The sequence below is a fragment of the Hemicordylus capensis genome, chromosome 5 (genome assembly GCF_027244095.1).
Source record: "Hemicordylus capensis ecotype Gifberg chromosome 5, rHemCap1.1.pri, whole genome shotgun sequence".
NCBI lineage: Eukaryota > Metazoa > Chordata > Lepidosauria > Squamata > Cordylidae > Hemicordylus > Hemicordylus capensis.
Genome location: NC_069661.1, coordinates 174,398,290 through 174,423,689, shown reverse-complemented (window position 1 = coordinate 174,423,689; position 25,400 = coordinate 174,398,290). Strand labels below are relative to the sequence as shown.

General features: G+C 41.7%; 1 protein-coding gene across 9 annotated transcripts in view; it reads left to right on the top strand.

Annotated features, from left to right (window-relative positions):
* The window catches only part of FOXP2 (forkhead box P2), a 727,796-nt gene that overhangs the window by 90,517 nt on the left and 611,879 nt on the right, over window positions 1-25,400 (top strand). The window lies entirely within an intron of this gene.

Sequence of the window (25,400 nt, the reverse complement as noted above, 5' to 3'; positions counted from 1 at the left end):
ATATTCTCCATCTAATTAATAAATTCCTTTTAGAACTAGTAGCCTAAAGAATCAAATATAGCAGCTGTTCTAACACATGGTCTTGAAGTATCTATCATTCCAATATGTGATAAAAACAGTCCAGTCATAAACTGGTCATTTACCCATCTCCCGTCCTAATTTTAGAGTAAATTGGTTAATTACATTGGAACCTTTTGCTGTTGTCATTAGCACTAACCAATGTATCCAAGGAGCTAGTATAGGGAATTGGTTAAAATGTCTCTTTACATGGATCATGTGCTTTCTCTATAATAGCCAGTCAATAAATAGCCCATCTGCTTCAGTACAGCTGAACTTCCAGTTATTAGGTTAATAAAGGGAAATCGGAAACAATTTGCTTTTATAACAAAATTGAAATAAAAATTGAGGATTGGCTGACAAGATACTTGTGTGTAAGGTTATTAACCATCATACAACAGATAGCTAGATTAAACAGTGCTATCCTTTAAATCATATTAAAATTGACTTTGAAAATTGGCACTTGAAACTACCATAGCTAGCTGAGATTGCGATAATAAAAAATGGCAACATTTCTTAAAGTCCCGCCCCCTGTCTGAGGGTTTACAGAGAAGTGAAAAGTTGGAGAAAGCCCAAACTGAAATTTGTTTGAGAAAAAGATGCCACCTTGAATAAGACTATCAATTATACCATCTTAGTCTCAAGAGGAGGCTTGACTTTACTCTGCTTTTCTTCATAGTTTGAAGCAACACCAATCATTTGGATGCTATGGTTTTCAGATAGAAAGTCCTCTGGAATATGTATTGGTGCAAGAAGTACAGAATTACTAGCATGGCTAGATAGAAGTAACTGGGATGGTCTTTTAAAACAAAGGTTAATCACTTACAACTGTAAAATCCTGGAGTAAATTTAAAAATAAATTAATTCCAGAAGCCTCACTTTTATGCTTCTAGTTAGATTTGTTAGAAATAGTAAAAGTTGGGGCCTTTACCCAAGATTTATTTTGTGGATACATATTTCAATACCAATTGGCACCCTAGTATAAATGATTAGATGCTTTATAGACCAGAAATTACAAAATTCCCAGTTTAAAAGGTGATATGTAAGCAACATTTGGCAAGTGACAATGAAAGAGGGTTCCCCCCCTAATTTCTTATCAAATGATAATCAATCAGTCAATCTTTATTACAGTCTTAGACCAACATAAAATAAAAGGAGCATGTAACAGGTGATGTTAAAAGCAGTTAAAATGATTTAAAAGCAGTTAAACAATAATCAAATTAGTATCTTTTACAAATTAGATTATTCCTATCAAATCCTTATAAGGCCAGGTACAGGGATTGACATTCTAAATCTGTTGAGTAATGGCTGTTTCACAATCAAACTGTATTCCATATCTTCTACTTTGAAAGAAGCTCAATACAAGATACTGTATAGGTGATATCTATCTAGTAACCTATTCCTGCTGTAATTACAATGTTCAGCCAGCAGATTTTCATCACTGGAGCTGCCATAAGATCAATTTGGGGACCAAATTATCTTTCATATTACTGATGTGACATTAAAATCTGATTTTTTTAACATTACATTTGAATTATCTAGAGAACAACTTGTAGAATACACAAGTATTGGCACCATGTTGGAAATCTGCTTCAACACCAGCTATGAGGGAATTGCTGATAAAGTGCTGAAAGTGGTACAAATGAATGTTAATGACATCATCTAAAGGAGGAATGAAAGGTTTGTATGCTCTTGTGTGATAATTTTGTTGTGTATTGGAATCAGCATTTTAATGTGGAATATCTGGACTTCTTTGAGTTAATGTAATGATATAATTTTTTTTAAGTACTGACTAAATTTCATTTTTAAATGTAATTTATTTTTAAACGCACCTTGGTCTGCTTAGGATAGACTTAAGATTTTTTATATTTTTGTGTGCACAAGAAGAAAGAAGATTTTCTTTGTACAGTCATAAAGTATTTCTAGACAAAGTAGATTTCTGATTATAACATCATTTGACAAGCACATTGGACTGTGGAAAGAGCATCCAACTTGGGGCTTGGGGCATATGTTGCTACCTTCTGCTAGCATAGCTCCAAAACAAGTCACTGTTTGCTAAGGGTCAGGTTCATGCTTTTAGATCAGAGAAAAGTAAATATATTGCCATCCATCCATCCATATTTTTATTTACTGTCCATGACCAAAACAAAATATATTGCCATATTTAGAAGTGATAATTTATTATATAAAATGCAAATAGTTATGTTCATAAAGGTGTTCTGACCTATTTGCCATGTATGCTTTCTCAGTAACAGTCCAGTTCTCAACTATGTGATGGAACTGCTGCTATTCATGCCAGTTGATAAAATCAGTCAAGCAAAAGTATTTGGATTCAAGCCCATTTGGACTAAATGGGCATGTGGACTGGGGATTTAAACTATCCTTGCAAGTAATCATTCAAGACCCCTGTCCTGTCTGCATGCTTTCAAGAAGGGCCAGGGATGAACAATAGCAAATCTCAGTTTATAGGCAGGTTTACATGGGAGAAGGTGGTGTTTTAGATACCTATGTCTCTAGCATAGGACTGATTAGGACTTTAAAAGCTAAAGCAAGCACTTTGGATTGGGCCTGGAAATAGACTGGTAGCCAATGAAGAACTCTTGACACTTGAGGGGGAAAGTATATTCTAAGAACTCTTGAGGGGGAAAGTATATTCTATGCTGTCAGCTTGTTTGCTTGAATTCTGTACCCATTGTAGTTCCTGAAGATGTTTTTCAAAGGCAGCCCCACATATAACTTGTATAAGTAATAGTATGTTGTACCACCTATGCAGCATTATAGATGACTTATTATTCAGTGACTAGAAATAAACTTGTAGTTCTCTTATATTCTAAATTTAAGGTATTGAATTAAACCTTTTCAAAATCCTAAATGTCATTAAAATAATTCACTTTTCTTGTTGCTTTGGACATATGACACCCTCTTTAAATCTCTGCATTAACTTGCTGTCTGCTCCTGGAGTCAGTGCAATCATAGTCCTCCATAGCCTTGCTCCTCCCCATATCTTTCTGTTCTTATATCGTGATATAACCCTGCCTGTCACCTTTGCTCTTCCAGCTCTGCCTCACTCAATTGTCTGAAAATCTCTTGCTCCCTAAAATAGTTTGCTCTTTTCTCCTTTGATGCCCTTGATGCTTGGAACTGCATCTTTGCTTCTGTTCTGCCACAAGGACATTATGAGTTTAGAATGCATGCAGAGAAGAGAGTAATGTATTAACCTACTTATTGTTTATTTTCATTTATATACCACCTTTCATTAAAATAATCCCAAAGTGGTTTACAGTATAATTAAAACAATGCTCAATTTAAAAATACACAGTTAAAAATACAGATATTAAATTTAAATATAAAAATAATACATCTCTATTTAAAAGCTTGAAAACCAAAATAAAATATGTACTGTTGCTGTGTTGTTTAGCCACAAGCCTGTGTAGTTGTGTACAGCCTTTAGTCTATACTAGTAATTTTAAGCCCGTTAAAATAACGGGCGCTAGTACCTTCCCCCCCTTTCTTCCTTCTCCCTCTCTCTCGCCCTCCTTTTCTTTCTCCCCCCCTTTTTCTCTCCCTCTCTTTCCTTTCCCGCCTTTCTTTCCCCTCTTCTCCTTCCCTTCTTTCTTTTTCCTTTCTCTTTCCCTCTTTCCTTCCTTTCTTCTCTCTCTCCCTCCATTTCTTCCTTCTCCCTCCCTCTCGCCCTCCTTTCCTTCCTTCCTTCCTTCTCTCTCCCTCTCCCTCTCTTTCCTTTCCATCGCGTCTTCCACCTCTTCTCACTCCCTTCTTTCTGTTTCTTTCTCTTCTCCTCTTTTGTTCGTTTAACGGGCTCGCTCTTTGGGGCTGGCGGCTCCTCCCTCCCTTTCTCTTTTCTTTTATCCTTCTCTCTCACTCCTTTCTCCTGTTTCTTTCTCCTTCCTTCCTTAGATCTCTCTTTCCTTCTTTCCCTCCCTACCTCCTTCTTTCTTTTGTCCTTTTTCCTCCCTTCTCTCTCTTTTCTTCCCCTTTTGGGTGGTCAATAGCAGCAATATTTGGGACCAACGGAAGTTCCTAAGAACTCTTCAAAGGCAGCCCTTTAGCATTTGTTTTTAAGCTGTTTGTGGCAATCTGTGTAGGGTTTAAATAAAGGGGGGAGGAGTCTGAATCAGGACCATGGCAAGAGCAAAGAGTAAAGCCTCCTCCCCTATTCTGTGATCCCGATAGCGGGATAGTGGCCAACTGGGGAACCGGGGAAGCCTGCAGTGGGGGAAAGAAGGAAACCACATATTCCCCTTGGTGTTCCCCACCAGCGCTGGGTGTTGGGGGGCATGCCCCCTCTGGTTCTGAAGGGAATCAACAGCCATCCCGGTGAGTGGGCAATGACACCCGCTATCCTCCATGGACGTGTCTCCTTCTGTGGGGCTGTTAGGGAAAGGCCCCAGAGACTGGAGACTTTGCTTTCATCAATTCCCCCCCCCCCTTGAGCAGCAGGGAGCGCAGAAGACACCAGCAACGCTCTCCTCCGTTCTTGCCTGCCTTAAAGATCCACTCCAAGTAGCCGTTGAGTTCCGGGGGGAAGGGAGGGAGGGGGCAGGGGAAGGAGGGGATTCGCTGGGGAGCCTTTGCAGCTGTTCTCTCAGCCGGCCTCCGTGGCGACTACTGCCGCCCCTGACTCCGTGCACGGCCCGCAGCAGCAGCACCGCCGCCGCTTCCTTTTGTGAAGAGGCTTGCTCTTAAGGAAACAGCACTTAGCTATGTTCTCCGCGGCTGGCCTGGAGCCGCCGCTGCCGCCTCTGCCACCCTGCGGCTGCTGGAGCCGCCGCCGCCCTCCCTGGAGCCGCCGCCGCCCTCTGCCTCCCCGTCCAGGTATCCTTCTCCTCTGGCCAAGGCGGCGGCTCTGCCGCCTCGGCCATTCTCCCCCGCCGCCTCTTCCCTGGCTTCTGGTCGTCCAACATGGCCGCCGGGTGCTGGCGGTCATGTCTCCCTCGATCTGTTCTACGCATGCGCTCCGCGCATGCGTAGAACAGCCGAGGGAGGCACGGACACACGCTTGGTGTCCGTCCACGGACGGACACCAAGCCTTTTATTAGAGAGGATACCATTGAGTTGCCTATGAACACCTGGTTATGTATACAGGAATTTACTTGGAGAGCTTCCCCTCCCTCCCTCTCTCCCTTCCCTCCACTGCCAATCCAGAATAAGTAGCTTTGACCTTTGTCCTTAGTTGGTTTCCCAATCTTATCAGAGGGAGAAAGATGGAGGTCTTCTCTAAACTGTTTTTTAAAAATTTATTTATTTATTTTTACATTTCTATACCGCCTTTCGTTAAAAGAAAACCCCAAGGTGGTTTACAAAAATTAAAACATACAATAAAAGCAATAAAAACATCAAGCTAAAAACATATAAAGCAAGCATAAAAACAAAACAACAGATAACAGATAAAAACACAGAGAAGCCGCAGTAAAACGATGATGTAAAAGCCTGGGTAAAAAGCCAAGTCTTTAAAAGCTTTCTAAAAGCCGTGATGGAGTCTGAGGAACAAATGGCCACTGGGAGAGCATTCCAGAGTCTAGGGGCAGCAACAGAGGAGGCCCTGTCCCGAGTGCACGACAGCCGGGCCTCCCTCATTGTCGGCACCCGGAGCAGGGCCCCCTCAGATGTCCTTGTCAAGCAGGCAGCAACCCTTGGGAGCAGGCGGTCCCTCAAATACCCTGGGCCCAAACCATTAAGGGCTTTAAAGGTCAAAACCAGCACCTTGAATTGGACCCGGAGAACGAACCTGCAGCCAGTGCAGCTCTTTCAAAATGGGGGTGATATGTTCCCAATGGGCAGTTTTGTGGTTAACAAAGTCATTGATTCTGTCACTGTCCTGCCACTCCTTAGATTGGCAGTAAGTATTACTCAAGGCAGTCAAAGCTTGAGGTGAATGCTCACTGAGTACAAGCTGCACTCTGTGATTGACAGCAATGCACACACCAGTGGCATGGCCAGTGCAACTGAGTACTTGCCTCGATCTTGTATCACTGCAGCCATAGTAAGAGCAAAGGTACTGTTGAAGCTGCTATAACGGGTATGGAGTATGACAAGCATGAAGTTGTGAGAGAGGCTGAAATAGCCCACCAAGAGGCAGAGTGGAAAGCTGACGTAACATGTCAAAAGGCCAAGACAATGAGAGGAGACATTGCACCAAAGAGTCCAGAAATGACACACCCACCCCCAAAAAGGCATAGGCGCTCATATGAGCAAGGACAGCACAACAGCTTCTGCTGTCAGCGGCTGTTCTATTCCAGCCTCTAGTGAGGATCCAAATCCACTCTCCAGTCACAGCTCAATAGCTCCCATCTCTGATGATGGCTCAGCAGTTCATTCTTCTAGCTCATGAAGTTGCAGTTCCTGTGCTACCACAGCACCCTCCTTACTTAGGGGTGTGCAGAACTGGTTTGAATCAAACCGGGTTCGATTCAAACTGGCCCGTTTCAGCTAGTTTGAACTTGAATCAAACTGGCCTAAAAAGTGGTGGCCGGTCTGAGTTTGAACTGAACCAGGCCTGGGTCTCTTACAGGCCAGTTCAGTGGTCCAAGGGGCTATGCTGAGTTTGAACTGAATCAGGCCCAGGTCCATTACAGACTGGTTCGATGGTCCTCACTGGATTTCCAGTGAGCAAAAAGGATGGGGGAATCCTTTAAAAGTCTTTTAAGGGTTGCGAGAGGCAGCAGGAGGGCACCTTACCACTGGCGATCCCTCTGAACCTCAGCACTCTCCCCTAGCAGTGTGGCTCACGTGGCGGCAGCAGCAGCACAGTTCCAGCCTCCGCACATGCGGAATAAGACTTCCAAGTTCTCATTCCCTACTGAAACTCAGTCTAAGTATGTGAACAAAATACATATTCTTCCCCATCCCCCGCCCCCCTTCCTTTGCTGCTTCTTTTGTTGAACTTTAGATTGTGAGCTTCTCAGGACAGATGCATCATCTTTTTGATGCTCTGAAAATTGGCACGCATGCTGATGGCACTCTATATAAGCAAATGCATCTCTATATAACAATAGTGTGGTTTTAATGATTAGACCACAAGTCTCCTGAAATGACTGAAATATATATGAATTAATAAATGTTGCTCTACACATGGTTGAGCTCTGTTTTTTCATTTTACCTGATAATTTTATCTAAGAGCAGATTCTGTTCACATTTGTATCCAATCCTGTGGTGAGCCCAGGTGAGCCCACTTTTATTCCCACAATATCTCTGTGTAGTGGGCTAGATTTAGAGTGTATGTCTGGCCCAAGCTGAGTTTAATAGCTGAGAAGAGGCTTGCACGCTGATCTCCCTGACAAAGCCCAACACTCTAATCACTACACTACACTGACCTGTAAAATATCAGAGTCTATGACATTTTCTGCTATTTTCCTAGGTGTATTGACTTCCACGATGCATATAGTTGTGCATGCAAGAAGATCTATTCAAGGAATCTCACGCTGAACTGATGACATGCCTTTTTTAAGAAGTTGAGTTACACTTCTACATTTTACTGAAAATGACCTTGAGTACTTGCACCTCAGTGTGTGGTGGTCAGTAAAATGCATTGAAACAACCATAGACGTCCATGTGATTAATTAATAAGTGAATTTGACCCAAAGCAAAAGCTTTCTGTTAATAATATATTCATAAATATATGGTGCATTAATATAATCAATTTAGGTCAGTGCAGGACTTATTTTGAATGCAGTACTGTATGTGTTTTGTATCTTATGTGGTACTTGCATGGTGACTAACACTATGGACAGCAACCAGACTAAATTAGTAATGACCAAGTTTCATTTAGGAACAAACGTAGGAAGCTGCCATATACTGAATCAGACCATTGGTCTATCTAGCTCAGTATTGTCTACACAGACTGGCAGTGGCTTCTCCAGGGTTGCAGGCAGGAATCTCTCTCAGCCCTATCTTGGAGAAGCCAGGGAGGGAACCTGAAACCTTTTGCTCTTCCCAAAGCAGCTCCATTCCCTGAGGGGAATATCTTATAGTGCTCACATGTGGTCTCCCATTCAAACGCAACCAGGATGGACCCTGCTTAGCTAATGGGACACGTCATGCTTGCTACCACAAGATGAGCTCTCCTCTCCTTATTCAAGCTATTGAAATTAATGGGACTTACATTTGTTATGACTAACTTGTCTGATTTATTTCAGTGGTGTTTAGTTATGACTAACTAGTCTGGATGCTGTACATTAACTTTAAAAAGTGGTTCATTAACTAGTTTAAAACCACTTTGAATTGTGCACAAAAAGCACTCTTTTCTACCATGTAACTCTGTGAAATGAATACAATGATAACTATATAACTTGAGAAAAAATAAACTATTTATACATTTGTTAGGAGTCTTTACAACAAAGTACATAATAGCAGGAAAAATCAGGATAATAAAACAATACAGTTGCAAACTGTGCTCCTTTATTCTTGAAGCGCTTATTGAATTGCTGATTATAGAAATGCATCTAATAAATATATAATGAAGCATTCTGTGTCATTACGCCACCTGATTTTTATATAATAAAACTTATAGACTTTTGTATAACATTAACCAAATAAGAACAATATTCATATAAATATAATAAAAGCATTTACAAGAAGCATTTACCTGTTATGTATCTGCTGTATCTTAATGGATTTTGAATGTTTATAACTTTTTTTTCTCATCCTGGGAATTTAACATATGGATGAAGATGCGGTGATAATTAGTTATACAAGATCTGGTGACCAATTTTTAATTCAGCTTGTCATTTCTTAACAACAGTACTACAGATGGCAGGGTTTTGACTGCCCATCACAGCCACAGTACCTTAGGGACAGCTGTTGCTCATGAACCTCTTTTACATGCTTTAGGTCAAGAGTAGACAAACCTGTTACCGCACCTGCTCTTGCATATGCAAATCAGTTGTTTTGTCATTTCATTAAACAAGCAGTCTCTTGTGGTGGTAAATAAGTCTGCAACATGGATCATATGAAATAAATTTAACAAAAAGACAACTGTAATTTCTGTAGCATATAGCCATGGGATACTGCTTCTGTTTTGGGACTTTATTTCTGGAAGACTGCCTGTAATCGGGAAGAAGGGTAGAGAGTCAAGTATATGTTTGGAGGCAAGAAGAAAAGGGAAGGTGTTTGCTGTCATTGACTGTAGGATAGTTGTGAAGTTTGACATGCCCAGAAGCTAATGGATGCCATGTGGGGCTGCCATACAGAGCATACTTGAGTTTTCATCATCTGGTGAGCCTCCAGCATGATTCGAAGGCACAGGAGCTGTAACATGTCTACTTTGGTTTGGAGCTTATTGATCCACAGTACAGAACATGCTTGTGGGATCTTCCCTTGTTATAGAAGGACATAAATGATTGAACTGATGTCTTTAAGGAGAGGGTGGGGGAAAGAGTGTGATTTGTTTATAGACTGTAATGCGTAATAAAAGAAATTGTCAAATAACACTTCTGCAATCACTGACAGATTGCTCTAAGACTCTACATGTCCACTTTGAAATTTTTTGAAAACATCTTTAACCTGTGTTTAATGTATTGAGAAAGTGGGCAAGAATTGGAAGGGAGAAAGGAGAAGGAATCTTGTTTTTCTATTTTATGTGAATGGAATTATTACAGTATTACTTAGAAATGAGATGCCAAGATTGTTTATAAGAGTTTGTTTCGCCACATCCCAAACCGCTATAGATTGCTGTGGGGGAGATGAGAAATAGTTAACATTGATAAACAAATGTTGCATGCTGTCATTTCAGCTTAAGTTGTTGCTGTTCTCCACCCTGCTTCCTGCACAAGGTTCTGTAAGATTCTGATGACACAGAAAGCAGTGTGGTAATGCTGTTTGTTGACTGTGTTAATTATCTGAGGTCTGGTTTGTCTAGAAGCAAAAGGACTGGATTTGGAGCTTTTCTTGGGGAATGGGTGGGAAATTCTATCCTAACCTTTTAACCTTGTCAACATATTATTTATTTATTTTGACATTTCGACACAAAACATTATTTGTCAAAGGGGTTGCAAATTTAACTCTTCAAGAAACCAGATATCATTTTTATTGGGTTATTAATTCTGGAAGGTGTTAATCTCATCAAGATTTGCAGGCTTTTTCCTTCATAGGCCATTCTGATTTGTAGCTTTTTCTTTTCACAGCAGTATTAAATACCAAACCTTCTCTGATATGGAAGTTCATTAGAGATATGTCTTTGATGGCAGCCCTTTCAGGGCTTCAGTTTCAAATACCTTGATGTAAAGCTTAAGAAGCCATTGTGTTGTAAGCCCTCCTTGATGTGCCTTATTTAGATCTGCATAGTAAATCAAGGAAAGTAAATAACAAGGCAGCAGATGGAAGCATGGAGATAAGGCCAGTGAACAATTGTATTTGTATTTTGTTATGATGTTGACAGGAGCTAAAATTCACTAATCTAGCTCAACTGATCTGCATTTCAAAGAAATCTCATTTAGCAGCAACTTGAAGGTTTCGAGGATAAAGTTCTTTTATTGCAGCTTTTATTGCATTCTTTGCTAATTTATCTGGTCAAGATTTAGTCTAGCTTACTTAAAACAGCAAGCATGTTACAAGGAGTCTTAAATACTACCAAAGCAATAATGTCTAGACTATGAACCAAAGGTAATTACATATCCAGTACTGAATAGGGAACTTTTAGAAATACTGTTGCCCATACTGAATTGCAAAAGAAATACAGATAAGATTTCCCCCCTAAAGATTTTCTCTTAATGCCTTTCCCGCAGGGAAAGGAAAAAGTACTAGTGCCCAAGCAATTCTTTTAAAATATTGATTATAATAAGTGGATCTCTTTAAACTGATTTCTATTGTGCACATTGGTTGTGATTCAATATAAAGTTTTACCAAGTAATAAGGTGTTTTTTTGTTCGTTAAATAAGAATATACAGAAGTTTACAAAAACATAAAATGTATTATGGGTAAGAAATGCAGTCACTAAATGCATCATTTCAGTGGGCAGAACAATATAGTGGATATTGTATTGATGTGTGCGAGATGTTTTAAACAATGGGGATCAAGAATGCTGAAATTTGAGTAGCTAAATAATATGTTTGGGTAACTAAAGAAGAATAAGCGTGGAGAATCTGTATTCCAGTTTGGGGCATAATGACTGCAGATTTGATACTATTTAGAACTCTGCTTGATTAAGAAATCATTACTTGTACCAATAAGGAACCTGTAGCCTTACAAATGGCTTTATTTAGCCAGTCATGGCAGGGGAGATTGGCCCAAATGTACAAGGAATAAACTGAGCCTATCAGGGGCGTAGAAAGGTTGGAGTGGGCCCAGAGATGAGATTTTAAAATGCTCCCCCCCCTCAAAGTCCAGGGCCTCCACACACCCCAGGCCCCCAAGGATTTAAGTCTGATATTTCAAAATAGGTATAGGAACATAGGATACTGAGTCAGACCATTGGTCTATCTAGCTCAGTATTGTCTTCACATCCTGGCACCGGCTTCTCCAAGGTTGCAGGTAGGAATCTCTCTCAGCCGTATCTTGGAGATGCAAGGGAGGGAACTTGGAACCTTCTGCTCTTCCCTGAGCGGCTCCATACCCTAAGGGGAATATTTTACAGTGCTCACATGTAATCTCCCATTCATATTCAACCAGGGCAGACCCTGCATAGCTAAGGGGACAAGTCATGCTTGCTACCACAAGACCAGCTCTCCACTCTAAAGTATGCTGCTTGGAAATACATTTCACTGAATACACACATGAACACTTCACAATATATAGTGATATACATTGAATACTATATATTTGTGCTACTTTTAATGCCTAGAACAGACTAGAAACACTAATTATTAAAATGTGTCCCTCGCTGCAGATTAGCAAAGGAGACTTTCAACTATGCAATGTGATCCTATGTATGTTTTCTCAGAATTCTGAACAAATTCAGTAAAGTTTGATTCCAGGAGGTTTTTCACATGGGGTTTTTAAAGCCCTTTAACACACATCTCTGGAATGGAGGTGCTGCATTCACATGTTGGCCAGATTTACCCTGAAGTCCCTGCAAGTTATTGGGGAGCAGTTCACATGCAACTCAGGTTTTTCACTGCTTGTAAAGAGTGTAGCCTGATTTATATCTGGAGTAAAAAAAATCCACTATTTTGCATTGATTCTTTGGGACAACTTCAATTTTGCAGTAAAGCCTGCTGTGTATAAGTCCCAGGTAAATGTGTGGAGAATTGCAGCCTCAGGCAGCAAATCTAACCACATTTAGCTGGAAGTACATTTCATTGAAACCTAAAGGATTTACTAGCAAGGAAAGCATGTCTACTTAAAAATAAACCCCATTGCTTTCAACTGTCTGAGATCCTTCCCTTTAAAGTGCGTATAGGATTGCACATGCTCAGGGATGTAAACCAAACCAAACTAATTTGTGCTCCCAGCATGTTTTGCTCCCTATAGGAGACCAGTAAGTCCCATTGAAGCAAGGAAGATAGGTGGGGAGAAATAAAAGAGCAAGAATTAGCACCATTCCTCAAGAGACAAAAAAGGGAGTGGAGAATGATGAATCTACCTCTTCTTGATAAAAATTTAAGATAGATGAGACATGCCAGGGCTCAAGGAGCTCCTGAAGTTACACCCTCTGCCCTAAAAGTCATTCTCCCTGCTCCCCAATGTGGAACTAGGGCTGGTTGTGGTCTCTCACTGTACTGCGATAAAAACCACACTCTGCAGGTGCTCAGAAGCAGGGTCATCCCTAGTGGGGTGAGGGGCTGAGGGGCAAATTAGTATGTGCAGAGCCTCCTTAACATTTCATATAATTACAGAATCATACTGACCGATGACATACAGTGTAAATAGTGTGAGTGAGGTTTTTGGACATGTCCAACCAGCTTGGCATTTCTAAAGAAAAATAAAATATAAGCACAACACATGCTTCACAGTTCTCACTCAGACCTTCTGGGTTGCAAAACAACTTGAACATAAGTGCATTTATAAATGAATGAATGAATTGGTATAAATATAATATTGTTTGTTCCAGAAGTTTTTGTAATTTTCTGCCATGAAACAAGCCACTTATAGGACTTTTTAGATAGTTTATTTTTTAAAAGCCAGCTAATTTTCCAGTCTGTTTTAAATTGAATATTCAGAGACTTCTCAGTCTTCCCGCTCCCCTCCATATCAAAGCCCTATATATCCGGGAGGGGGGGCAGTTAACCACAAAAAGGTTCTGCCTGGCAAAGACTGGGCTGGGCAGAGGGTCTGTAGAGAATTGTTGTGGCCACTCTGCCTGCCTTCTTCATTGCTTGCTTGCTTGCTTGGAGAGCTTCAGGCTTCAGCGAGGCCTACACGGAGGCCTCTCTGGAAGCCCCGCCTACCCGCCGATGTGCTGAGAGGTGGAGAGAGAAGTAGCTCTAGCAGCTTGCAGGCTGCTTATCAGGAGACAGGGCGAACAGGGCAAGGGGGACTGGCTGAGTGAAGGGCTTTGAGACTGGGTGAGTGGGCAATGGGGAGTCATGTGACATGTCTCTGAGGGGCCCAGACAACTGTCTCCCCTTGTTCCGCCCATGGAGCCTATGAATCGTAGTTCCACCCACGGAGCTTATGAACCGTAGTTCCGCCCACGGAGCCTATGAATCTGAAACTCTGATTCCATATTTAAATTACTTAAACTAAGTGTGGAACAACTCCGAGTACAGGAGAACCTCAGTGTTAGCGAGGGTTCTGTTCACTACTAACGCGGATACAGAAACCGTGCATACTTGGTTATTGGTACAATGAGATTGTGGGGGTTAAGTTCTAGGAGAGGAAAATGGGCCGAAAACTGGCATTTTTTTTTACGTTTTTAAAATGGGGCTAAAAGGCCCTAGAAATGCAGGGGTGGTGTCAGTCTAATGTTATCTAATGTAAATAATAAATTATGTGCTTCATTAGCCCAGGAGTCCAGGAATGCCCCCGCCCCAGGAGTAACAAATCAGCCTAAAAGCATCATTTTTTGCTCAGCTTTGTTGAAAAATAAAATGGAGGTCAGAAATTACCTCCTTTTTTGTCTCCCCCCACGCATACCGAGGTTTGGTGTCTATTACCTGACCGCGGATATGCGAAAGCGTGGATAGTGAACCTGTGACTAACAAGGTGGTTCTTCTGTATAGACCAGGGGTGTAGCTAGGGGAGAGAGGCCCCATGCCCACTCCTCTCTCTGGCAACCCATTGGAGTAGGGAGATAATGGGAAAAAATAGGGAGGGGTGGAGCTGGAGGGCTCTCAGGAGCTGGAGGCCCTGGGTTATTTGAACCACTTCGCCCAATTATAGCTACACCCCATGTATAGACCAAAAGGAAAAGCTCCACTGGACATTATTTTTTAGGGACTTAATAGCAAAGAAAAAAGAGAATTCATTGTATTTGCCACTGTTCTAGAGCATTCCTTTCAAACAAAATTGTATGATGTTATTGGTTGCTTCAGAATGAGGCATCCTTTTTGCAGTCATCTATCTTGCCTTTTCTGGTTCAGATCATCCATAAACCAGAAATTGCTTGAGAGGTACTAACTGCCATCAGATATTATAACAGCCCAGGATTGTTCATGGTTTAAAAATAAAATGACGGCGAACCTCAGAGTTTTGTGTTTCCTTCTCTCCTTCACACTTTCTTATCATGTGTAGGGAGTTTATTAGGAGCTTCTGCTTCTAGTTTGTAATAAAGTTTATTTTGTTGCATTCAGGGGTAATGGGAAACTGGTTTTTCTGCAAACTAGAAGCTGAAGCTCCTTATCTCCAACTACATGTGAAGAAAGGTGGTTTATTTTGTTTGTGAGATAGTGTTATGGAATGTGGAGTGAAATGAACAGTCTATGTGTGTGAAATTCCTGGTGATTGCTGTGATGAGCTCCATGTCTGGCCCTGAGACTAACTTGTGCTTCACTCACTGTTCTGGTCTGTTCTGAAATCTGCATTACAAGGTGGTGTACTCAGTCAAAATGCCCTCTCTCCTGCTGTTACTCCCCTGCAACTGGTACTCAGAGGGATCCTGCTTTGCGGCTGGAGGTGGCCCACAGCCCTTCGACTAGTTAGTAGCCATAGATAGACCTCTCCTCCATGAAGTTATCCAAACTCTTATTATTATCATCATCATCATTATTTCTTGTTTACACAGTCAGACAGGTGTTATTGACTGGTTTGTTTTATCCAGACATCGAGTTCTTCCCAAGGACCTGGGATGCCAGAATTTTATTGTCAATTGTTATAGATATCGTTGCAGAATATAGGCTGTTCCCAGTAAAGCTGCTTTTTGTAAGTGGCTGATGGTGATTTCTGTGGCCCCTATGGTGTTGAGGTGCTCTTCAAGGTCTTTTGGAACTGCACCCAGGGTGCCAATTACCACTGGGATGATTTTGGTCTTTTTCTGCCACAGCCTTTCAATTTCAATTTGTAGATCTTTGTATTTGGTGATTTTTTCTATTTCTTTTTCTTCTATTCTGCTATCCGCTGGTATTGCTGTGTCGATTATTTTGACTTGTTTTTCTTTCTTCTCGACTACAGTTATATCTGGTGTATTGTGTGGCAGATGTTTGTCTGTTTGTAGTCGGAAGTCCCATAATATTTTTACATCTTCATTTTCTACCACTTTTTCAATTTTATGGTCCCACCAATGTTTGGCTACAGGTAGCTTGTATTTTGTGCAGATGTTCCAGAGTACCATCCCTGCTACTTTGTCATGCCTTTGTTTGTAGTCAGTCTGTGCGATCTTTTTACAACAGCTGATTAGGTGGTCCACGGTTTCATCTGCTTCTTCACAAAGGCAGCACTTGCTGTTTGTGGTGGATTTTTTGACTTTTGCTCTTATTGCATTTGTTCTTAGTGCCTGTTCTTGTGCAGCCAATATTAAACCCTCTGTTTCTTTCTTCAAGTTGCCATTCTTAAGCCATTGCCAGGTCTTGGTAATGGATGCCATCTGGCCCTGGCGATTTGTTAGTTTTCAGTTTTTCCAGACAGTTTAGAACATCCTCTCTTGTCACTTCTATCTGACTCATTTTTTAGCCTCCATCCCTGAAATCCTGGTTCAGGAACAGGTATATGCTCAGTATCCTCTGCCGTGAAGACAGATGCAAAGAACTCATTCAGCTTCTCTGCAACCTCCATATCCTCCTTAATAATCCCTTTGACTCCCTCATTGTCTAATGGTCCAACAGCTTCCCTGGCAGGTTTCCTGCTTCTGATGTATTTAAAGAAGTTTTTATTATTCTCCTTGATACTTTTGGCTAAATGTTCCTCAAACTCTCTTTTTGCCTCCCTTAGTGTCACCTTGCATATCTTTTGCCAGTGTTCCTTCCTGTTCTCTTCATTTGGACAGGCCTTCCAATTTCAGAAGGAAGTCTTCTTCCCTTTTATGACTTCCTTGGCGGTACCCGTTAGCCATGCTGGCATCCTCCTGGACTTTGTTGTTGTTGTTGTTGTTTATTTCGGCCCAAGGCCAGCATACAAAAAAACCCAGCAAGAATAAATACATAAAATAGATACAATACATTTAACATAAAATGGATAAAACATTAATGGCTTCTGATACCGCACATATAGCCAATTCCATTCAAATAAACCAGTCAGTCTAAAATGCACAACCCAGCATCTTGTGCCTCCATTATTCTAAATCGAATCTTGCTTGCTATAAATAAGAATTTTGCTACCCTCCTGTAAACATACTCTGACTTGGCAGCAACCAAAAAAAGAACCTTGTCCCTACCAGAGGGACAATTAGAATTAAAATGAATTAGCAGTGGGGAAAGAAGCTTTCCCCTTAATTCAATATAAAATCTACACCTCAGGATCAGGTGTTCTGTGGTCTCCACTTCACCATTCTGGCATTAGCCATTAGCCATGCTGGCATCCTCCTGGACTTAGTGGTACCTTTCCTCCTTTGGGGGTATACAATCTAATTGGGCTTCTAGTATTGTGGCTTTGAGTAAACTCCATGCACTCTGGAGCGAAGTGACTTTCCTGATTTTCCCTTTCAGCTTTCTTTTCACCATACTCCTCATTTTGGAGAAGTTTCCTCTTCTGAAATTCAAACTGTCTGTGTTAGACTTCCTTGGTGATTCTCTCCCCGCATGTATTCTGAATTTGATGTCACTATCGTCACTGTTCCCTAAAGGGTCAGTAACACTGACATCACGCACCAGGTCCTGGGTGCCACTCAGAATTAATTCCAGGATCGCCTTTTCTCTGGTTGGTTCCAAGACCAACTGTTCTAGGGCACAGTTGTTCAGTGTATCTAGAAATCTGACCTCTTTGTCATGACCTGACTATGAATTTACCCAATCTATGTGTGGGTAATTGAAGTCACCATTATTACAGCCCTGCCTCTCCTTGACACCTCCCTGATTTCCTCCTGCAACTCCCAGTCACTGTCAGCATATTGATCTGGAGGGCGATAGCACATCCCCAGTAGCACGTTCCCTTTCAGGCCTTGTATTGTCACCCACAGGGTTTCTGTGGAGGACTCTAGTCCACCTAGGTTTTCTAGCTTGTTAAATTCTATGCCTTCTTTAACATACAGTGCTACTCCACCTCCAAGGCGCCCCTCCCTGTCCTTTCTATAGAGTTTATATCCAGGGATAACCATGTCCCACTGGTTCTCACTGTTCCACCATGTTTCTGTTATGTCCACTATATCTATTTCTGCATTAGCAACCAAGCACTCCAGCTCACCCATCTTGGCTCGGAGATTTCTGGCATTGGCATATAAGCACCTATACGCGGAATCTCTCACCTGATGTGTGCTATCTTTCTTATGACTCTTTGACCAGCTGGCACAGGCTCCCGTCTGCTCTTTATGCGGTTCTGCTCTGTCCCTTTCTGTTTTATCTGAATCCTTTGCACCCTCACACTTTAAAGGATGGCTTTTGCCAAACAGGATACTGCCCAGCTCCCATCGGCTGTTCCCCAGGCATCATTTTAAAAGTTGCTCTGCAACCTTTTTGATTTTAAGCGCCAGCCGTCTGGTTCCATCTTGGCTCAAGTGCAACCTGTCCCTTTTGTACAGGCCTTGCTTGCCCCAAAATGTATCCCAGTGCCTAACAAATCTACCCCCCCCCTCCTGGCATCAACGTCTCATCCACGCATTGAAACCCCTCAGCTCTGCCTGTCTCACTGTACCTGCGCATGGAAGAGGTAGCATTTCGGAGAATGCTACCTTGGGGGTCCTGGACTTCAATACACTACCTATCAGCCTAAATTTGGCTTCCAGGACCTCCCGACTACATTTCCCCACGTCGGTGCCGACATGCCCCACGACAGCTGTCTCCTCCCCAGCACTGCCTAGGAGCCTGTCTAGATGCTGCGCGATGTCCGCAACCTTCGCACCAGGCAGGCAAGTCACCGTGCGGTCAACACGTGGGTCACAAACCTATCTCTCTATACCTCTAATGATCGAATCACCAACTACAAGGAGCCCCCCCCCAGGAGTATCCCCTGTGTGAGAGGATATGGGCTCATCATCCATGAAAGTGGTCCCTTCTAAAGGAGTATTTCCCTCTTCTTCAGACCGATGTCCTCCTTGCCCAAGACCTTCATTCTCCCTGACAGCAGAGGAACTACCAGCCCTGGAGTGGGATGCCACTATCGCGTCCCTGAAGGTCTTGTCCATGTGCCTCTCTGTCTCTCTGAGCTTCTCCAGATATGCCACCTTTGTCTCAAGGGAACGAATTTGTTCTCTGAGAGCCAGGAGCTCCTTGCACCGAGCACACACCCATGACTTCTGCCCATGGGGCAAATAGTCATAAAGGGCACAGTGTTTGAGGCTTTTTAGTTTAGGGGGAAAGGATGACTAAAGGAGGACATTATTGAGGCTTTTAAAACGATGTATGGGGTGGAGAAAGTAGATAGGTGTTTTCACCTCTCTTCACAATACTAGGTCATCCAGTGAAACTGACAGGATATTTAGGTCAGACAAAAGGAAGTAACACAGAACATAACTAATCTATAGAATTTACTGTCACAAGCTATGGTTAATGACCATGAGCTTAGATGGCTTTAAAAGATGATTAGCCAAATTCATGGGTGACATGGCCTCTTAGAAGACTCTAGCTGCCATTCAGCTAGCCTTGATGTCTATATACTCTCTCCAGGTTCAGAAGCAGTGTGCTTTGTAATACTAGTTGCGGAGTGATCCCGGAGAGAAGGTTATGCTTTCATATTCTCGTTGGGGTCTTCTAAGAGGCATCTGGTTGGCTACAGGGGGAAGCAGGATGCTGAACCAGGTAGGCCTTTGATCTGATCTAGCAGGGCTCTTATGTTCTGATGTGTATATATAAAGCCTCAGATTTTAGATTTGGTTGTAAAATAGTTTATAAAGAAAGCAACACTTGGGATTAATGGAGATAAAGTCTTAGCCTGGTTGACTGACTGCATTTAGACTGAGGAGCTATACATGTACTATAGTTTGTGTGCTATATTATTGAAATGAAATTTGGTATCCTAATCAAAAGTATCAATCACATCTGCCATTTTCATGGATTAGTACAGTAAGGTAATATGGAATTCCTTATTAGGCTTTCCTGATGATAATTCTTGGACAAACCAGAGCATAAATTCCATGTTATTTCTAAGGATGTGTTTGGCTTCTCTGTCAGTGCAATTGAGTTATTTCTGGATTTTCTGGAGTTATCTGATTTTATGCAAAGCCAGTTCCCATTTTAGACCTAAAAAACCCCATTGTGTTTAAATTGTGGCATTCATTCCCACCTCCACTTCTAAGAATTAGGTTAATAATATCCAACCGTAAAAATTTATATTTACCAGATATAATATATACAGCTGAAGGAATAATGGAGATACAGCCTTCCCTGTGGAATGTGCATAAACAATTCATTCTTCTATCCTTTCTTTATCATGTAGGTATTCAGTATCTATGGGAAGGACTGTAGTAATTGTTACATTTGTAAAATTCTATAGTTTTTCCGGAAGTCTAATCTCCAGCCAACAACTGTAGATCCTCTACATTGTTAAACAGTTTAATAAAAATTAGATGAATTCATTTAGATATAAATGAACCTAGATATACATGAAAGTTACAAAATCTACCTGCACATTAAGATGCTTTAAAAAAATAAATTTCAGTTTTCTTATTCTTATTAAGTACTGACTTTCTGTTAAGTGAAACTCAATTCATTAATGTACCGAGGTGTTTTCCCTGTGCATTAGCTACACAATATATGATGAGTGACCTGTTATAGCCCTTTGATACATTTATCCAGTTGCGAATAGAATTAATTTGGTTTTTTCTATACATGACATACCGTTCTATGACAGCAAAAGGTATTTGTTCCTGATGTCAATCAGTCATTCTTTGTAAGTTCAAAGGGCTTCCCTGAAGGAATATACATTGATCTGTGCATATCCTAAAATACAATAAAAGCGTTGCTGGTATTGTGGAGATGAAAGTGAGAGGATATGTGTTGAACACTGTATAGATATATTAGGGGTCTGTGTGTTGATTTGCTGAGCAGAAAACTTGGAACAGAAATGCTGAGCAGAATGTGTTTAATGAAAATAAATTGGATCAGAACCCTAGAACCAAATGTTATAAAGGAACAGAATCTAGCTCTTTGCCCTGTGGACAATTGACCTTTGATATAAAAGATGAAAACCACAGGTGCCCTCGTTATTCCCAGGGGTTCTGTTTTCGCCTATAGGCGCGAATACAGAAACTGTGAATGATGAAACATTGAGTCAGTGAGAACTGGGGGGTTAGGTTCCTAACAACAACAACCAATAATACTAGGGGGGCAGAAATAAGAGAAGAAAAGGTACCTTGTTCTACAGCAATGCCACCTAAAAACAGTTGAATATTCTCCATACATATATTCCACAAAATGGCTCTCTGCTGGAAAACGGCTACTAGAAATGACATCAGAAGTGATTTCCAGCCACTCAAAACCATGGATAGGTGAATTTTGCCTATTTTTTTCTACCTGCAGATAACGAAATTGAGTCTCTTAAGACCCAGTTGCAGATACGCGAAACCACTGATAACGGAGTCCATGGGTAATGAGGGCCACCTGTGCTGTAGAATTCACTTTTTCTTCTCTTCTTTCGGTAACAGCTCTGTGAATTAACTTGTCTGCACTGTAGGTGCCTGTAGGTTTGGTGCAAACTGAACTGGTGATATAAAACATGCCATTTCCATATGAGTTAAGATGACCTTGCCCTTAAGCTTATACCAGTTATAGTAGAGATAAAATATTAACATGATGCATTGGTATGAATACTCATCTTGAGTAATTAAAAGACAATCTGATATTGTGTAGTTTTGATAATGGAAGATTATACAAGTTGGGGACCTATATTTATTCATCACATTTATATCCTGTCTCTAAAGCAGTCTACCTAGGGTTCCCAGGCAGTTACCCATCTAGGCACTGAGCAGACCTGCTTAGGTTCAGCAAAGTAAATGTATCCTGTGCACTAAGAGCATGTGATTGAGAAATGCATTCCTATAGTGGAATAGCATAAGACACAGCATTGTGCTCACCTAGCCCTGAACCTTAGCAGTCTTGCAGAACTGCCTTATAGCACTGACTGCTAGGATTCAGGGCTAACTGCTCATCTGTCCTTGAACTTACAGTCTGGGGAATAGGGTATACTCTCTGTCTCTCTCTTTCTGTAGTATTCAGGAGAAGTAACATGAGAGCCAGCGTGGTGTAGTGGTTATAGTGCTGGACTATGACTAGGGAGACCCGAGTTCAAATCCCCATTCAGCCATGATAATTGCTGGTTGACTTTGGGCCAGTCACTTCTCTCTCAGCCTACCCTACTTCACAGGGTTGTTGTGAGGAGAAATTTAAGTATGTAGTACATCGCTCTGGGCTCCTTGGAGGAAGAGTGGGATATAAAATGTAAAAATAAATAAATAAATATAAGTTAGGTGAGTTAGAATTCAAGAGTTCCATGTGTCACAGTGCATAAACTCCAGATAGTAAATTAATCCCTCATTCCTGGATACCGTAAGATATTCGTGTTAATCATGGTTGCTCACACCTGTGTGCCCTACCCACGTTTGTATTTGTGATTTTGAACTAACTGAGATAAATTTACTAAAAGCCAAACTTGTAAACACAAGTAACAAACACACCTCAGTCTAAAGACGGAGGCAACACGATGTCTGTGTATCCCAGAAGAGTAACATAGTCAGAGGACAGACTTTTGAAAACTAAGGTTTATTAATTTTATATAAAGCAGAGGCACAATAGGAAAATGTGGTAGTTGGTAATCTTGGTACAACTGCAGTTGCACAGGCAGCACAGTCAATTCCTAGAGCGTGATAGTGATGGGGAGCAGAGGGGGAGAAAGAGTGAAGGCTCTAATAGTCTGATGGTTAGTTGGCATTGGCTTGTGGGCACAAAGAGGAGAAGAAGGAAATGAGAGAGGGAATCAAATGCAGCTTTAATAGCTGCCTTCAGTTTGTTGCTTTGCAAATGAAACCAAAATGGGTTCTGCCAAAATGGCAGTCAAGGAGCAGCATGCTGCTTGGTTCAGCGTGTAGCTCTGGTAACACTCTCCATAGTGTTAACAGAACTGCCCCAGAGTGCGAGCTGGACACTCAGACTGTTCATTTGGCTTAGCATGGGGAATTAGCTTGGCTAGAGTGAGCAGCTTGGTTCCAATATAAAATTTGAGCAAGTTTGGTGTTTTGGAAAAGATGAGGAGGCAGAAATACATTTGAAAGGTTTCATTAAAGGTATATGGGCGTACAGAATGCAACCGTTCAGTTAGCCAAGGCAATAAACATTAGCTGATATTCTAGGCAATAATATGGCTAGCGATAATTTAGCTTGAAGTCCTAATTGGAGATTAATCAATCAGCTTGGCAAAAGTGCTTAGACCAAAGCCTGGCTTAAGGCTTGCCTTGGGAAGTGCTTGAAAGTGGGGAGGCTGAAAAGAATTAGTGGGGACAAGGAGGCTTAGAAGGGCAAAAGGTTAGTTTACCTATCCTTCCTGGTTTAAGTTGGTGTGTTCATTGCACATTGGCCAAAGTTTCCTCATGGGGAAGTGGCAGAAAGGCATGGAAAAGAAGGGCAAGGAGCAAAGGCTACAACTTGCTTGAGAGTCCACAGGATAGTAATCCAAACTGATTCCAAGTTACATGCTGGGTTCAGGACTTTGAGGCCATGTGTCTTGCTAAGGGCAGATATACTCAATTCAATTCAGTTTATTACAATCAAAGATCAGCACACAGATCAAATCCAGATACAAGAGTCCCCAAGAGTGAACATCGATAATAGTGCATGCATATACAGTGGGTATAGGAAAGAATCACCCCCTTTGATAGACCTTAAATTCTGGTTCCCTTACATCCTGAAATGAAAACACAAAGAAAATTCCCTTCACCAGCTGTACTTATCCAATGCAACCTATAACAGCCAACTGAAAAACATCACAATTACAGTCCAGAAAAAGTGTCAGAAATAAAAAACAAGAATTACTGAGATTGAAAAAGGATCACCCCCCCCCCATGTCAATATTTTGTTGAACCACCTTTTGCTTTAATAACAGCCTTGAGTCTGTTGGGATACTTCTCTATCAACCTTGCACATCTAGACGGAGCAATATTTGCCCACTCCTCCATACAGAACTGTTCAAGTTCGGTCACATTGGATGGTAGGTGTTGGTGGACTGCTATCCTCCCTGGATCCAGTCGGCCCTCCAAACTGGATGGAAGAGCAAGGAGGAAACTGGTAAGAGAGGTTACCAAGAGGCCAATGGCCACTCTGAAGGAGTTAAAGGACTTCATGGCAAAGAGTGGTTGTTCTGTGCATGTGACAACAATTTCACAAGCGCTCCACAGATGTGGCTTGTTCGGGAGGGTTGCAAGGAGAAAGCCACTTCTCAAGAAAGGCCACATTAAAGCTCGTTTGAGCTTTGCCAGAAGGCACCTTGAAGATTCTGATGCCAAATGGAAAAAGGTCTTATGGTCAGATGAGACCAAGATTGAACTATTTGGCCTCAACACCAAACAGTACACCTGGAGTAAATCCAACGCAGCTCACCATCCACAACACACCATACCTACAGTGAAGCATGGAGGTGGCAGCATCCTGTTGTGGGGGTGTTTCTCTGCCTCAGGGACTAGGGCTCTCATTAGGGTAGAAGGAAAAATGGATGGGGCAAAATACCGTCAGATTCTGGAAAAAAACCTGCTACCCTCTGCCAGACAGTTGAGGATGGGCAGAAGATTCACCTTTCAACATGACAACGATCCGAAGCACACAGCAAAATTGACCACACAGTGGCTGAAGGAGAAAAAAGTGAACGTCCTCATGTGGCCCAGTCAGAGCCCAGACCTAAATCCCATAGAAAATCTGTGGAGAGATTTGAAGATAGCAGTCCACCAACACCTACCATCCAATGTGACCGAACTTGAACAGTTCTGTATGGAGGAGTGGGCAAATATTGCCCCGTCTAGATGTGCAAGGTTGATAGAGAAGTATCCCAACAGACTCAAGGCTGTTATTAAAACAAAAGGTGGTTCAACAAAATATTGACATGGGGGGGGCGGTGATCCTTTTTCAATCTCAGTAATTCTTGTTTTTTTATTTCTGACACTTTTTCTGGACTGTAATTGTGATGTTTTAGGTTGCATTGGATAAGTACAGCTGGTGAAGGGAATTTTCTTTGTGTTTTCATTTCAGGATGTAAGGGAACCGGAATTTAAGGTCTATCAAATGGGGTGATTCTTTCCTATACCCACTGTATATAAACATACACATAAAATATACAATTAAGGACCATTGCATAAAACATAAAATAGAATAAGATAACAAAATAAAAACAAAATGAATTAAGAGTCTGTATTAACCATCTCCAACACAATGTATGCGGGTCTTAATCACAGCTGTACAGAATTTGGCCACCAAGATGCAAGACATTGGTATATGTATCAGAAAGAAATAGGTTTATATAAAACTCATCAGAATCATTTGAATATCTAAAAACAAGAGGGGCAATAAGTTTAAGATGCAGATCATGATAAAATGAGCAATAGAAAAGCACATGACCTACTGTTTCAACATCTCTATTCCCACATGGACATAGGGATGGGCCCGGTCTGGACCTGGGTGGTTCGGTTCGGGGGTGAGGGGTAGCTTTAAGAGCGGCGGGAGTGTTTGCTTACCCCTCCCGCCGCTTTCCCGCTCTGGCGCCGTAATGTTACGAGTAATTGGGGCGGCAGGATACCTCCCTGCCACCCCTTCCCCGAAGTTGCTTTAAAAAAACTCCTAGTAGTCCTTTGTGCGCGCGCACGTCAGAGACGTGAAGCGCGCACATGACGGGCGCATGCGCAAAGGACTACTGGGAGGTTTTTTAGAGCAACATCGGGGAAGGGGTGGCAG